Source organism: Dipodomys ordii, unplaced genomic scaffold, assembly GCF_000151885.1.
Source record: "Dipodomys ordii isolate 6190 unplaced genomic scaffold, Dord_2.0 Scaffold90, whole genome shotgun sequence".
Taxonomy (NCBI): domain Eukaryota; kingdom Metazoa; phylum Chordata; class Mammalia; order Rodentia; family Heteromyidae; genus Dipodomys; species Dipodomys ordii.
Genome location: NW_012267306.1, coordinates 8,443,894 through 8,458,648, shown reverse-complemented (window position 1 = coordinate 8,458,648; position 14,755 = coordinate 8,443,894). Strand labels below are relative to the sequence as shown.

Sequence of the window (14,755 nt, the reverse complement as noted above, 5' to 3'; positions counted from 1 at the left end):
TTTATCACTCTATTGTTGGAGGTACTTGTTTGTCTCCTTAAACTTTCTTTTTCTTTTTTTTAATACTTTGTATTGTAAAGATACTGTACAGAGGGATTACAATTACACAAGTAAGGTAATGGGTACATTTCCTATCAAGTACTGTTACCCCCTCCCTTGTTTATTTCTTTTTAAAACTGACCTTACCTAGTTTTCCTCTCTAATCAATTTATGTGACATTTTGGTACCTGGTTTTGACAGAGTTTGATCTCACTGACTCTTAGGCTTTTCTGCATTCTTTCCTTCCAAATTATAATTTTATGACTTGATATCATTTCTGATATTATTGAAAACAAAATACCTTTGCAATATCTCATGAGAGCTAGATCTGAGCAACCTAATTTTGCTCTCAACAGTAACTCCATCTTACTTATTACTCCAATCTTACTTTATAATCATTGACCAATATGCCAAAATAAAAACAATGTTTGTTTGTTTTTTGCTAAATTCTAGTTTTGTCTCTCCTAGTAGAGAAAATTATACATTTAAATTTCAAAATTTTTACATTCTAACTTTCAATTTAAAGTGACTCAGTTAATAAACTACAATAAAACTACAAATTTAATTAAGGCCAAACCTGAGCTATAAATTCATTGCGACCTGTGACTCTTTCAAATAAAGATGATAATTGATGGCAGATTTTCTACAGAAAGCCTTAAAAGATAGGGCATACCATGTAAGGTAATGCCCTAAGTCATCCTCCTCCTTTCCAGGAGACAAATTATTCTGCAGCTGTGTCAATAAATTATCAGTATGTATTTAGATTTTCCCACAAGGTATAACTTTAACACAGCTGTACTCTCAACAAATGGTGTTTTGGTCTTTCAGTATAAACAATGTTTACCATAGGCAAGATACAGAATCAACCCAGATGCCCCTCAATGGATGAGTGGATCAAGAAAATATGGTATATATACACAATGGAATTTTATACTTCCATTAGAAAGAAAGATATTGTAGCATTTGTAAGGAAATGAAAGACTTGGAAAAAAACATATTAAACAGGATAAGCCAGACTCCAAGAAACATAAGTTGCATGGTTTCATTCAACTGTAGTAAATAGAATGTGCCTATAAATCTACAAATAAACACACTGAATGTAAAAGACAAAAAATGCACTTTGACATGATAAATTATACAGGACTCTAAATATTCACACAGTGAGACCAAAGGAGGTTAGTCTTAGGAGAGGAGCAGAAAGGCTCAATAACTATGTGCATATGATCATATAAAATGAAATTTATCAAAATGAACTCCAAGAAATGGAAACAAGAGGTCTTCTTTTTGGGGGCGGGGTCCGGTTGTGGGGCCTGAACTCTGGGCCTGGGCGCTGTCCCTCAGCTCTTCAGCTCAAGGCTAGCGCTCTACCACTTGAGCCACAGCACCACTTCTGGCTTTTTCTTTTTACTTATATGGTGCTGAGGAATTGAACCCAGGGCCTAGGCATGCAAGGCAAGCACTCTACCACTGAGCCACCTTCCCAGCCCCAACAAGAGGTCTTTATGTTATTTTGTGTTTGTTTTTTTCTTCTCTGTCCCTGTTTTTGCTTTCTGTACCTTTTGTCTTAGATGAAAGTTTATCTGTTTAAGGGGGGGAGGGTAAGGGTGTAAATGCAGAAATGATGGGAACATGGAAATAGTGGGACAAAGGGGGAACAAGTGTAGCAGTGATACTCACTAGAAAATGATCTATACAACTTGTGGTGGAGTCAGTAGGGGAAAAACTGGGAGAAAGGAAAGGGATGACACTGTTTAAAGAGAAATGTATTCATTACTTGACTTATGTAACCATAATCACTCTGTACATCACCTTTACAATAACAAGTAAACAAACAAACAAACAAACTGGTGTTGGATTTTAATTCCATTGTCAGGTGTCCCAGCCTTTGAAGCCATCAAGATTAGGTAAGTTATCAGGATAGATCACCTATGTTGAATACCTGGGGCTACAGAAAAAGAGAAAGGGAGAACACACACACACACACACACACACACACACAAACACAACCTCTCTCACTATATAAGTAAGAAGGACATCCCCAATTACAATCTCTCTTGCTGTGAGTCAAAACAAATATTCTTTTTAGTTTACTCCATCTGAAGTATTTTGTTATTGGAAACTGAAAATAGACTTATGTTCCTATGACAAGATCAATTAAATAGGTGATATTTTCCTCACAAGTTTTAATGTTTGATAAATCAAATCACTTAATTGTCCTTGTTAACAGAATTCTAAATTGCAGACCTACCATTTAGAGAACTTCTGTTTTCTAGTATGTATACCTTGCTTAACTATCTCCCCTCAAGTGTGGGTGGAAACTACATATGATGAGGTACCATGTCATGTTTCAGTTAATAAAGAGTTGGCATCTAAGTTAATCAAAGATATATTGTTTAATTAGGTTCAGTCTAACAAATGTGAGCTTTGTGAAGGGCAGTGACCCCTTCCTCAAGTCAGAGATTTAAAGTATGAGATGGACATCACTAGGAAAATTCTTTTTAACTGTATTATGCACAGCAGCCCTTAAGAATTCTTTGACTCCTAACTTATGGCAAACAACAAAAAAAACCAAGGATATCACTTCTACAATGACAAGGTTCTAAATTCTGTCACCAACTGAGAAATTCCAGATTGGAGATCAATTTTGGTTTCAGTCTTAAATTCTGATTATGGAAACTTCTCCTGCCATGATAAACTTTTGATCTACAACAGGGCTGCCTTAGTAATGGGTATTTTTGATAAATTTGTGGCAACTTGCATAAAACAATACTGGTGAAGACTCAATTTTTACCTCATTTCTTAAATTTAAACTTTCAAAATGTATTCTTATTTAGATTATGAATAAAGGATAACATTTTAAAGATATATAAAATATATTTTTAAAAAATACAACTTATATGATTACTTATTTTGTGTAATTTAAATGAGATTTAAATGTAATTTAAAAGTGACAGTATGTTTAACTACTGAAAACTAGGGATAAATAATCGAAGTGGTCTGGTTAGTAGGTATAAATTGTCATGGCAATAATAAAACCTTTTACTCTTAAAAATTTTTGAAGACTAATGTGGAAAGAACTCACTTAAATATGAGAAAGGAAACTAAATCTCAGCCTCTATTTGACATGAATTTGGCCATTTGGAAGTGGCTCAGCATTTTTCATGTCAATATAGCTGTATTGATAATCACTTGAGGGCAATTTTATAAGGCTTTTCGAGTATTCTCATTTTAAGCAATTCCACAATAAAGTTTCTCCCAATAAAACTCTTTTCAAAAATCTCACTGATAGTTTGCTCTTTTCATATGTAAAAAAGCATTCATATTAATATGACACAGTCATGGAGAAAAGCTCATCAACTAAGTAAAAATAGAAGCAGTGTCAACATCACAAACAAAAGAACACAGCACTGCCTGCATTTCCAAGTTAGTCAAGGCCCATTACCATTTAGCATATTATATAATGTAATTTGAAATAACCTTTCAAGCTTAAAAGCTCCCATTTGCTGTTTAACATTGAAACTCATTTCAGTAAGCAGCTAAACTCTCATAGAAGTGACACTTCACTCTGAGAAAAATTAGTTTTTATCTTGTGTAGCACAAAGTGTATCATGATAGCATAAACCCTCTATATTGGCATCTGCAGCAAGCAAACTAGAGGTTATTTTGCTTTCAGCAAATGGCATGAACTGTTTTGATAACACTACATGTATTCAGCTTCCAATTCTTAAAACAACCCCAACCCTGAGAGGATAGAGAATTAATGCTGGCAAGAAGGCACTCTTTGAGCAGATATGGAAGCCAATCAGGCTCCATAGATATCATCTGGACAGCCATTTGTACTGTACCCTCTACAAATCATCATCCATGCATTCTCCTCATCCCTCAGTCTCTACAGAAGGTCTATTATTGCTGTTGTACCCAATTCTATAATGAAGATTTACTCTGGAAGGAGCTTTTCTTTTATTGTATGTGGATCCATTGCAACAATGAGATGTACAAGATGCTATGTGAGACGTACTTTCTCTTTTTACCCTATGAAATAAATACGAAGTGGTTAAGTGTGAGGCTGAATGTTATTTCAGCTTTAGGTCTTCAGCTATATCTGTGCTAAATATATAGGACTGTTTTATTTTACAAAGCTTTAGTTAGCAACAACTATATTCTAATCAGCTGTAATAATCAGTGTTTGATAGAACTTGTATTCTAGCTACATAAGCAATAATTAATTTTAATAGCATCACAATTAATAAATTAAGTGTTACACTAAAGGATATGTTATGAAAAAATTAAAATCAGGTTTAGAAAAATGTATCATAGAAAGCAGGAAGCATTAAATAAGGTAATAAATGAAGTAGGGAACAAAGAGGACTAGTATTTAAGATAAACATCTGAAAGAATAAATAAAGGACAATGATGTGGTGTAATGGAAAGCATTTGTTTACGAGCTGGGAAGGTGGCTCAGTGGTAGAGCACTTGCCTTGCATGCCTGAGGCCCTGGGTTCGATTGGAGAAGTGGAGTGTGTAAAATGCATGTAATTGCTTGTGGTACTGACTGTACACCTGTATGAAAAAAGTAAGAGATTCAGAACCTAAGTAATCAGAAACTTTTTGGAGGATGAATTTTGAAAAACTGCGTCTCCTCCGATAAACTACTAAGTATCTGTTGGGTTAACAAAGATGGAATGGCTCTTATATTGGAGCTAAGGCAGGTATCTTCATTAGGAAGAAGTAACAAGAGTTGAGAACCATTAAAGGATGAATGAGGAGATGGAAGGTCAGAATGCTTCTGAGGATTACAATGCCTTTCAGGCTGATAGCAAATGAATGAGGAGGCCATGAGGAAGCATGGAGGGTAGCATGTGGGGTATAAAGTATCTGAGGCACATTCTAATAGAAAAGTTCAATGGATGGTATAAATTATTACTTTGGAGAAAAAGGGAAGAATTCTAAGAATATGAAAATGAAGAATTTAATATTAAAATAATATTTCTTGAGTTCATGGTATCTGAAACATTACTGAGATAAGTAGATGATTTTATCTAACCCTCCCAACCAGGTTCTGAATCATGACTATTTCTTTTTTCATGCATTCAGAAATCTCTGTTGAGGATCTCTATGTATCAGGCATTATTCAAGAAAACATACAGCAGTTAAGAGGACCAGAAAACCTTCTGCCTTTATGAGATTATTGAAAGCATCTGAAGTGACTCACTCCAAATCATATAAGTGGCCAAGAAATGGAGGACTAGAACTTGACTTTAATTTAATTCAAGAGTCTAAGTCCTGGACCCTCTGCTATCTTGTCTTAGATACCAGAATACTTACTATTTCGATAAGATAATAAAAGATCAATCGAGAGCAACCCCAACCATGGAAGAGAGTCTTCTGGTATGTCAACTGCCTTTGTAAAGAATCACTGTTCTTAATTAGCTATGGTGATACACATAATCTAAGTATAATTTTTCTCACATTAGTTTATATGCACATATGATTCATCTTGAACAGTGTTACTTAATCTAATTAGGAAGGATTCTCTCATCTGTTCCTATTCTGTTTTTAAACAGACATGGTTTGATTGCAAAACATACATGGTCTAATTGTTCATCATCTTAAGAAAATCTCTCTGTTCTTCCATAATGACAATATTTTTTGAAACTTACCTCTACTTTAGCTTTCCCAACAAATGTCTTCTAGAAATCTAATTCTAGCAAATGACAACAAAAATTATTATACTTAAAAATTACCTATGATTTAAAATTTCTTCTAGTACAATATACACAGCAACAACAAAGTTGGAATTCATTTTGCTTAGCATCATCTTATATGGTCATATGCACATAGCTATTGAGCTATTCTACTCATCTGCTAGGACTATCCTAGATATATACTGATTATTATAAATGAAGGAAATTATAGGATATATGTTTCTTTAGGTCTTGCTTACTTCACTTATGTAATTTATTTGTGTGTGTGTGTGTGTTTTGTTCACTATGGTTTATCCCTTGTTGCCACTGTATTTGATTTTGGTACCCTGGGTATTGTATATGTGTTTATCTGAATTAGGGAAGGGAAGAGGAACAAGAAAATGGTGAGACAATATGTGAACCAAGGCAACAGCGATATTCTCAAGACAAATGTGGGAAATGAACTGTACAACTTGGCGGGGGGAGGGGGTGGAGGAGAGGGGGTGGAAAGTGGGGGAAAATGAGGAAGGGGGTAACAAATTCAACAAGAAATAGACTCACTACCTTATGTATGTAACTGTAACCCTGTATACATCACCTTGACAATAAAACTAAATTTAAAAAAAAGATTCCTTAGTTGAGTGAGGGAAAGTTGGAGAAAAATGAGGGAAGGGTTAAGAAGTTTGATAAGAAATGACTTACTAACTTCCTTATGAAACTGTAACCACTCTGTACATCACCTTGACAATAAAAAAGAAAAAAAGATTTTTTATAGCTCTACTATACTAACATACACAACTCAAATCAATATGTAGAATTAAACATTTAATATTTACAAACTTCCTTGACAAAAGAACATGTTTTCAATTCAAGATCTTCAGGGATATACTTTAACCAAATATACTTTTGGGAAAAATTGGTAAAAGAACTTTCCTGTATTGTTCAACCTGTAACCATGTTATTAGTTATTATGAGTTAGCAAATGTCATTATGTGCATTGCAATGTCATAAGAATAGTGACTGTAGGTGGCTTAGTATCCTGATAAATGAGCAAGACTCTTAAATAAAAGATTTCATTTAAAAAAGTCATAAGACATGATCATTCTTTTGTCTTGATGGCTTAGATGACACTACTCACTTCTAAGTCTTAGTGTCTACAGTGTCTATATAATTACTTTTGTGAGAATGTTTTATTGAAGAATGTTATTTTTCAGATACTCATGTATGGCAGTATACTAATGAGTAAACCAAAAATGAACAATAAATGTGTGACATGTATCAAATCCTAGAAGACCAGACAGTAACAAAAAGTGTAGTTTACTCAATGTATTGTTTACTCAATGCTCTAATTATATCTCCTTTGGAAGTGTGGTTCAGAAAAATTAGTTCTATTTTTAGCAGGTACAATAGAAAAGTTACTAGAAAGTCCTTTTAGAAGATCAGAAAAATGACAATATATAGTATTTCTTAAAAAGATCATTTTCTATGAAGGTATAAAATGGTAAACTGAAAATGGATGGGAAATGTGTAATAAATGCTCCTCTGACATGATTAAAGTTGTGTGCTAAATGAATATAAATTTAATTCCTGGATTTAAAATTAACCTCACTTTTTTTTTTGCCAGTCCTGGCGCTTGCACTCAGGGCCTGGGCACTGTCCCTAAACTTCTTTTGCTCAAGGTTAGCACTCTACCACTTGAGTCTGTTTGCAGTTATTTGTATTATTTTTTGTTTCAGTTTTCTGTAACCTTTTGTCTTGTATATCAAGTTTATCTAATTTGGGGAAGGGAAAGGGATTCACAGAGAAACAGCAAGACAAAGGATGAACTAATGCAACAATGATATTCTCTAGACATTATGTTGGAAGTGAACTTTAAAACTTAGGGAGGAGAGGAGTGGGGAGGGGTAGCACTGTTCAAAAAGAAATGTCCTCCTTATCTTAGTTAAAAAACTGTATCCCCTTGTTGATCGCCAAACAACAAACATGTTAAAACCATCACTGAACTATAATTTTCCTCAACTACTATAATTTTATTATATTGTTTTCTAAAGTTGAAAACCTGTAAAGGCATTAAGTGAAAATCTCTTAAATTGCTCTATCACTAGAATACAACTGCTATCAAAATTGAAATTTAATTATTGAAATTATCAACATAAATCAAAATGAGAAAAATGAATTACTCGATACATGTTATGAGGTCAAGCATCTAGGTACATAGAATATCTAAAATTGTAGACTTTTCACTATATATATATATATATATACCTCAAAAAAGATTAACTAAGAGCCAATCTATGTAAATAATAAAATTACAGATGTTTATGAAGAAACATGCAGAGCTTTTTCTTTTAACAAATAAATGTGAAAAAGACCTTTTTAGTCAAATAGGGAATCATGGAGAAATATTTAAAAACTTCATTGAATAGAAAAGAAAGTCACATGCATGGACATAAATTTCCTAAAGAATATTCTTAACAAGAGATAGATAAATAAAAATTTATCTCAAGATAGATTAACAAAAAACTGAGCTATCTAAGCAATACACAGACTTCTTTGAGCAAAGAAATAACGTAGCAACAAATATAAATAGGCAATATTAAAAAAGAAATGTAGTTTTTGATAAAACTTATGTCAATATTTAATTTCAAAACTGTAAGGGAATGTAAACTTATGGAATAATGCAAGATATTTCTTGAGGCATGAAATTGCTAAATATGGATGCTAATAAATGTAGGAAAGAATATTCATGTGCCATTGGCAGTACTATAATTACTATCCTTTTTTTTTTTCCAGTCATGGGGCCTGAACTCTGGGCCTGGGCACTGTCCCTTAGCTCTTCAGCTCAAGGCTAGCACTCTGCCACTAGAGCACCACTTCCGGCTTTTTCTGCTTTATGTGGTGCTGAGAAATCAAACCCAGGGCCTCATGTATACAAGGCAAGCACACTACCACTGAGCCACCTTCCCAGACCACTATCTATTTTTATAAAGCAGTATGGATGGTTTTTATGCAATTTTAAAATCCTTTCTCATTCTTTAAACTTAAACATTTGTTTCAAGAAATATATCTAACATACAGAAAAAGAATGTAAAATATATGCATAGATGTTTAGCTACCATAGTGCCCTATATAACCAGATATCACATCACTAAAACAAATCAGAAGCACATAAGCAAAGCTGGCTGAAATATAATAGATCCATTATGGAGCAACATTTTAAGGTGGGCACTTCCAGAAGTTCATTTAGCTATGTGACCACAAACACTCTTAACAGAGCCCAAGTGTGAACTATCACCCACCACCAAGGGAACACGGAGATGTCCATCATTTCTCATGGAATAAAGCCCTTGCATGCTTTGCATGACTCTAATATTCTCCACAACATGAAGAAGTATACTTTATACTTTCTCACTCATTATATTTGAAGGTAGGGACATTATTTTATCATTGAATCATATGCTTTCACCTATCGATGCTTGGCAGACTCATCTGAAAAGAAAACATCCAATGTTATGCTACATTTCTGAACTTCTGATGTCACCAAATTCTTCTACATTCCACCAGGCACCACAGCAGCCATTAGTAAATGGGTCCCAAATGTTATCTGTACTTAATATACTCATTTGCAAATTTATTAGAATTAAAATCCTAGCTATTTCAAGTGACTAAGTCTACAGGTTTCTGCATGTTTCTGTATTTTAAAAACACAGAATATAGTAAACAGGAAACAGGCTCAGTTTCTGAAATAAACCATTAAGCTTGACAAAGAAGTCTCTTTTTCCTACACACGTGTAAAATTAACCCCCACGAAGGTTCTCAAAGAACTGTACCTGGTACTTTTCCTGCTTCTTACGCAGCCCTAGACAAACCAGTCCCATTCAAATTCAAGAAAGTGATCATGATTGCTATGAATTTACCACTTCAAACACTTTCTATGACTTGTTTTAATGGATCTTAATTAGAACCCTGCATTCAAACATATTTAAAATTTTAGGAATCCAGTGAGGCAAAGAATGCAAATAAAGAAAACAATATGATAGCATTTTTAGACTTCCAAATTAACAAATAGTATTTTAAATGTCATTATCCAAGTCAGAGAGTCTGAGGTGAGAAAGACATGCATGAATGAGTGGTGGAAATTTAAAGTGCCATCTAGTCTCCAAAATGAATTTGGTACCCCAGCATCTTGATTCTGGATTTAGACATGCTAGCACAAGTTAAGTTGTCCTCGAGAGTTAAGAAATAAATACTGTGGTCCAATGAAGAAAGTTCAACTTGTTCATATTATAATAAAACAATGATAACAAGCAAAACCCCCAGTAAGAGAAGAATATATACAATAGTGAATCATACTTAATGATTCTAAATAGTTTTAGGTGTTTAATCATAGGAGCAAACAATATGCATTGACTGATATATAGGGATATATATATCATATATATATATATGATATATATACCATATAGGGAAGAATATTAGTGACAAAATTGTATAAAAATAAGAATTACTGGAAACTGCTTTTTGTTTAAATTTGCTGAAATACAAACTTCTCTTTTTTCAATTTATATTTTAATATTTTAACTAGAAATTATTCAACAAGAAAGTAACATCAAATTTCTTCTGACTCACAGGAATAAATGTTTTTCAACAGAGCAGGTTATACAATTTTTATATCAATCAATAGGTGTCATCAGGTACAACTCTTTACCTTGGATGCCAGAAATTTTCACCTAAGATATAGATCTCCACTATGTCAGTCACTTGACATTAATTATTAGTAGTGAAAATCTCCTATCTGACTTGGGTATGGGGGAGTATACAGGGGTTTGAACTCGGGGCCTCATGCTTACTTGACTTTCTTTTTTTTTGTATTCTCAGCCCCATCGTATCTTTTTATTTTATTTTATTTCATTGTTAAGATGTTGTACTGAGGGGTTTCAGTTACATGAGAAAGGCAATGAGTACATTACTTGTTGATCATCGTTAACCCTTCCCTTCCTTGTTGTTGTCCCACTATCCCTTCCCTTCCCCACCTTCCACACTCTTACTCCCTCCCCTCTGGCCACCCAAAGTTGTAAAGTTCATTTCCATTATATTGTCCTGTTGGCACAGGCTGAAATTTTCTTAATGGAGACCCAGAAACACAACAAATGGACAAATGCGATTGCATGAAACTGCAGAGCTTCTGCATGGCAAAGAGCATGGATAGCAAGATGAATAGAAAGCCCACGGAATGGGAGAAGATCGTCACTAGCCATACAACAGACAAGGGCCACATATCTAAAATATACTCAGAACTCAAAAAAATTAAGTCACCTAAAAGCAAATCCTCAAATAAACAAACACTCCATTAATACATGGGCTAAAGACTTAAAGAGAGACTTTTCTGAAGAGTAAATAAGAATGTCCAGGACTCACATGAAGAAATGCTCAACTTTTCTGGCCATAAAAGAAATGCAAATCTAACCAACATTGAGACTCCACCTCAACCCAGTTAGAATGGCTATAATCAAAAAATCTAATAATGACAGATGCTGGAGGGGATGTAGCCTAAAGAGAACCCTACTGCATTGTTGGTGGGAGTGTAAACTTGTTCAGCCACTCTGGAAAGCAGTATGGAGGTTCCTCAAAAGACTCCACATATAACTCCCCTATGACCCAGAAATCTTACTTCTGGGCATTTACTCAAAATATCACAAACAAGGCCATACTAAAGATACCAGTACAACTATGTTTATCACAGCATTAGTCACCATAGCTAAGATATGGAACCAACCAACCCAGATGCCCTTCAGTAGATGAATGGCTCAAGAAAATGTGGTACATATATTCAATGAAATTCTATGCTTCCATCAGAAAGAACGACATTGCCCCATTTGTGAGGAAATGGAAAGTCTTGCAAAAAATCATATTAAGTGAAATTACCCAGTCTCAAAGAAATTTAGGTCCCATGGTTTCCCTTATTTGCAGTAATTAGTGTACATATGTATAAAATATATAATATATAATATCAGATGAGCTAAAAAGCTCAAAAACCATGTACAAATGACCATATAAAATGATGCTAAGTGAAATGAACCCCAAGATATGGACACAAGAGGTCTGTCTTTATTGTTATTGTTTTAAATGTACCATGCGATTTTATTTGTTGTTGTTGTTGTTGTTTCCTTTGTGTGTTCTTTCCCCTATGGCATATCCCTGTTGTCACTGTACTGGATTTTGATACCCTGCATTTTGTATATACATGTGTCTAATCTGGGGAAGTGAAAGGGAATAACAAAAGGTTGATTTTCTTTTTCGGATGACACTCTATTACTTGAGTTACATATAACTCCAGCCCTGAATTTTGCTTCTTATTATGAAGATGGATTCTCACAGACTTTTCTGCGAGGACTGGTTCTGAACCACAATTCTTCATAGTTCAGCCTCTGAGAAGCTAGACATACAGGTGTGAACCCGCAATATCTAGATCCTAATTGACTACAAATTATTCTTTTAGTCTTTCATTTTAATGTGTATGTGTGTATGTGCACATTTGATTTTGTTCTTAAATGCATTTCCACACTGGGAAGCCTTTGGAAATGCTTACTAAAGTACAGGAAAAGCATGTGTTTGTCAAGCTAGGAAATGTAACACATACCCACTAGGCCACCTGTGAGTATTTTACAGAGGATATGGAGCCACTCCAGCTAGCGTGAAGGGCGGAAGGGATCTCAGTCACATTTCTGGGTCTTTATCATCACAAAAGTCTCACTTATTGCCTCATCTCAAATATATGCCAGACATTTCTACATCATTTAAGCCACACATAATCATCTTGCTAAGGAAGCAAAATTATCATTTTAACACTTTCTTCATAATGAGAAAACATTTCATCTTTAGTCTTATTTTCATATAAAAATTACTTCACAAAAGAATAGTAAAAACAATAAATGCTCACTATGAGAAATTTTGGCTCCTTTTCTACTTGAATTAAATAAGAATGATATAAACTCACTAGGTATATTCATTGCCAACTAAGGCAGTTTTCCTCAGCATGATTCCAGCACCTGTAAGACTAGCTCTTCTAGAAAGCCCTACTGTCACTATTAAAACTCTTTTCAAGATAAGACATCCCCTGTGTAGGCAAAAATTAATGCCTAAAAGAATAAATGCCCCTTGCTCTCAGAAGTTAATGTATAAATGGCACCATTTATTCAAACTGCTCTTCAAAGAGTTAAAACAGTAAAGCTCAAGCTGAAGTCTGGCTGCACCCCAGGGTCTGCTGGCATCCCTTGGCACTCCTCCAGGTCAGAGAGGGATGTTGTACACTAAGGACAGGAAGCAACCTTAGCGACAGGTATGTTTCATTAATACGCCGAAGGTGAAGGATACTGCCAATAACAATGACAGACCATGAGCGTTCCTTTTCATCACTAGAAAAACAATACACAAAAGGGGCAGAAGGTAGGGCAGCACCTACAAGGAATGACAGCCTCCCTCAATGAATAGTATAAGAGGAACAGAAGCTTCCAATAGAGAATAATATTATCTTCTACTAAAAAATAAGTAGAAATCACTGAATCCCTTCTAATGTCGTCTTTGCACTTTGGATATAAAAGTACAAGTAATTTTATGATGTGCTCTCTAAAACTAATATAAAAATACAGTAGTCAGACCAGTATAAAATACTGTGTCATCAGAAAAAAATACATCAAGGAGAAGGAAGAAAACAGGAAGCAAGAGAGAAATAGGAAGCAAATTCTTTCCTAAGTCTTAAAACAAAGAATGAGTTTACCTTATGAATTCTGGAATTAAGCCTATGACCAATATTTAAAAATATTTAGAATTACATATATACTAGTACACATGAATATATGTATATAATATACACTTATTGATGATCAAATGACTATATGTGTGTGGGGTTGTACACACAGAGGCACATGTCAATACATTGTACAATTCTTTTCACCTGACAAAATGCTGTTCCTTCAAAGTTCTTTGGAGTAAGATAATAATAGGAACTATCAATTTCTTGGTACTGAACTAGCTATGGGACTATTCCTAAAGCTAGTGGTCAGGGCTTATACTAACTGAAAGCGTCATATAGATTATCACAAGGAATAATAGTCACTTCGGTGTTCCACTCTGAAACAAAAACAAAGAACTTCCTGCAGATCAAAATAATCTGAACAATGGCAGATATCCTAAATCCCACAGATCTTATTTAAAAATAGGACCGCAAACAATCTCATATATATGAGCAAATCACTTAATTTGAGAAATTTGACTCTAATGCAAATTACAATCTCCATGTAAAATTTACCAGTATGTAGAATGTCTCTATATCCAAGGGACTCTCATTTCATTCTTCCAAACACTGACAAAATCCTAAGAATTATAATGATCCCAATGTATAGCTATATACATCCAAAAACAATTCTGAAAATATGTATATAAATCATAAGTTACTCTCCTCTGCTTTCAAAAGATATCCACTTTTAATATGAAAATTATACTTTTATTTTTAGTGGTGGTTTTAGAACTCTTTCAATAAACTTCATTATGGTGATATCATAAGAATCGCCATTATAGAATATAACTTTTTGAATACTTAAAATAAACACGGTGGTATTGGGAAAAATTCCCAGACTATAAATATGTAACAAAAAAGGTCTCTTCTTAAATTATGAAAGAAATTGTAAGGTAGTTGTTTATTTTTCTATTTTTACCCAAAATGCTGTAAATGATCATTGTAGTTTGTTTTACACATGAAATGCTGAGAAAAATCACCATTTGTCTTCCATTGAAAGTCCTCACTGCTGACAAGAAAAATGCCCAAAAAACTGCTTACAACAGCAGAATGCTTTCCTATAGTGTTAAACTAGGTCAAACCAACCTAATAAATTTTGGGAAAAAAATTCTATGACTTGTTCTTAAAGCTAATTATTTAGCACAGAAACAGCACAGCACCAAAGCCAAACAAACTGTAGAACATTTTTATACACGATGCTAAGATCTACTCAGTTTTCCCATTCTAACCAACATGA

At 34.0% G+C, this 14,755-nt stretch overlaps 1 protein-coding gene across 1 annotated transcript in view; it reads right to left on the bottom strand.

The window, feature by feature from the left end:
- Window positions 1-14,755, bottom strand: part of Pclo (piccolo presynaptic cytomatrix protein) — a 277,792-nt gene that overhangs the window by 240,906 nt on the left and 22,131 nt on the right. The window lies entirely within an intron of this gene.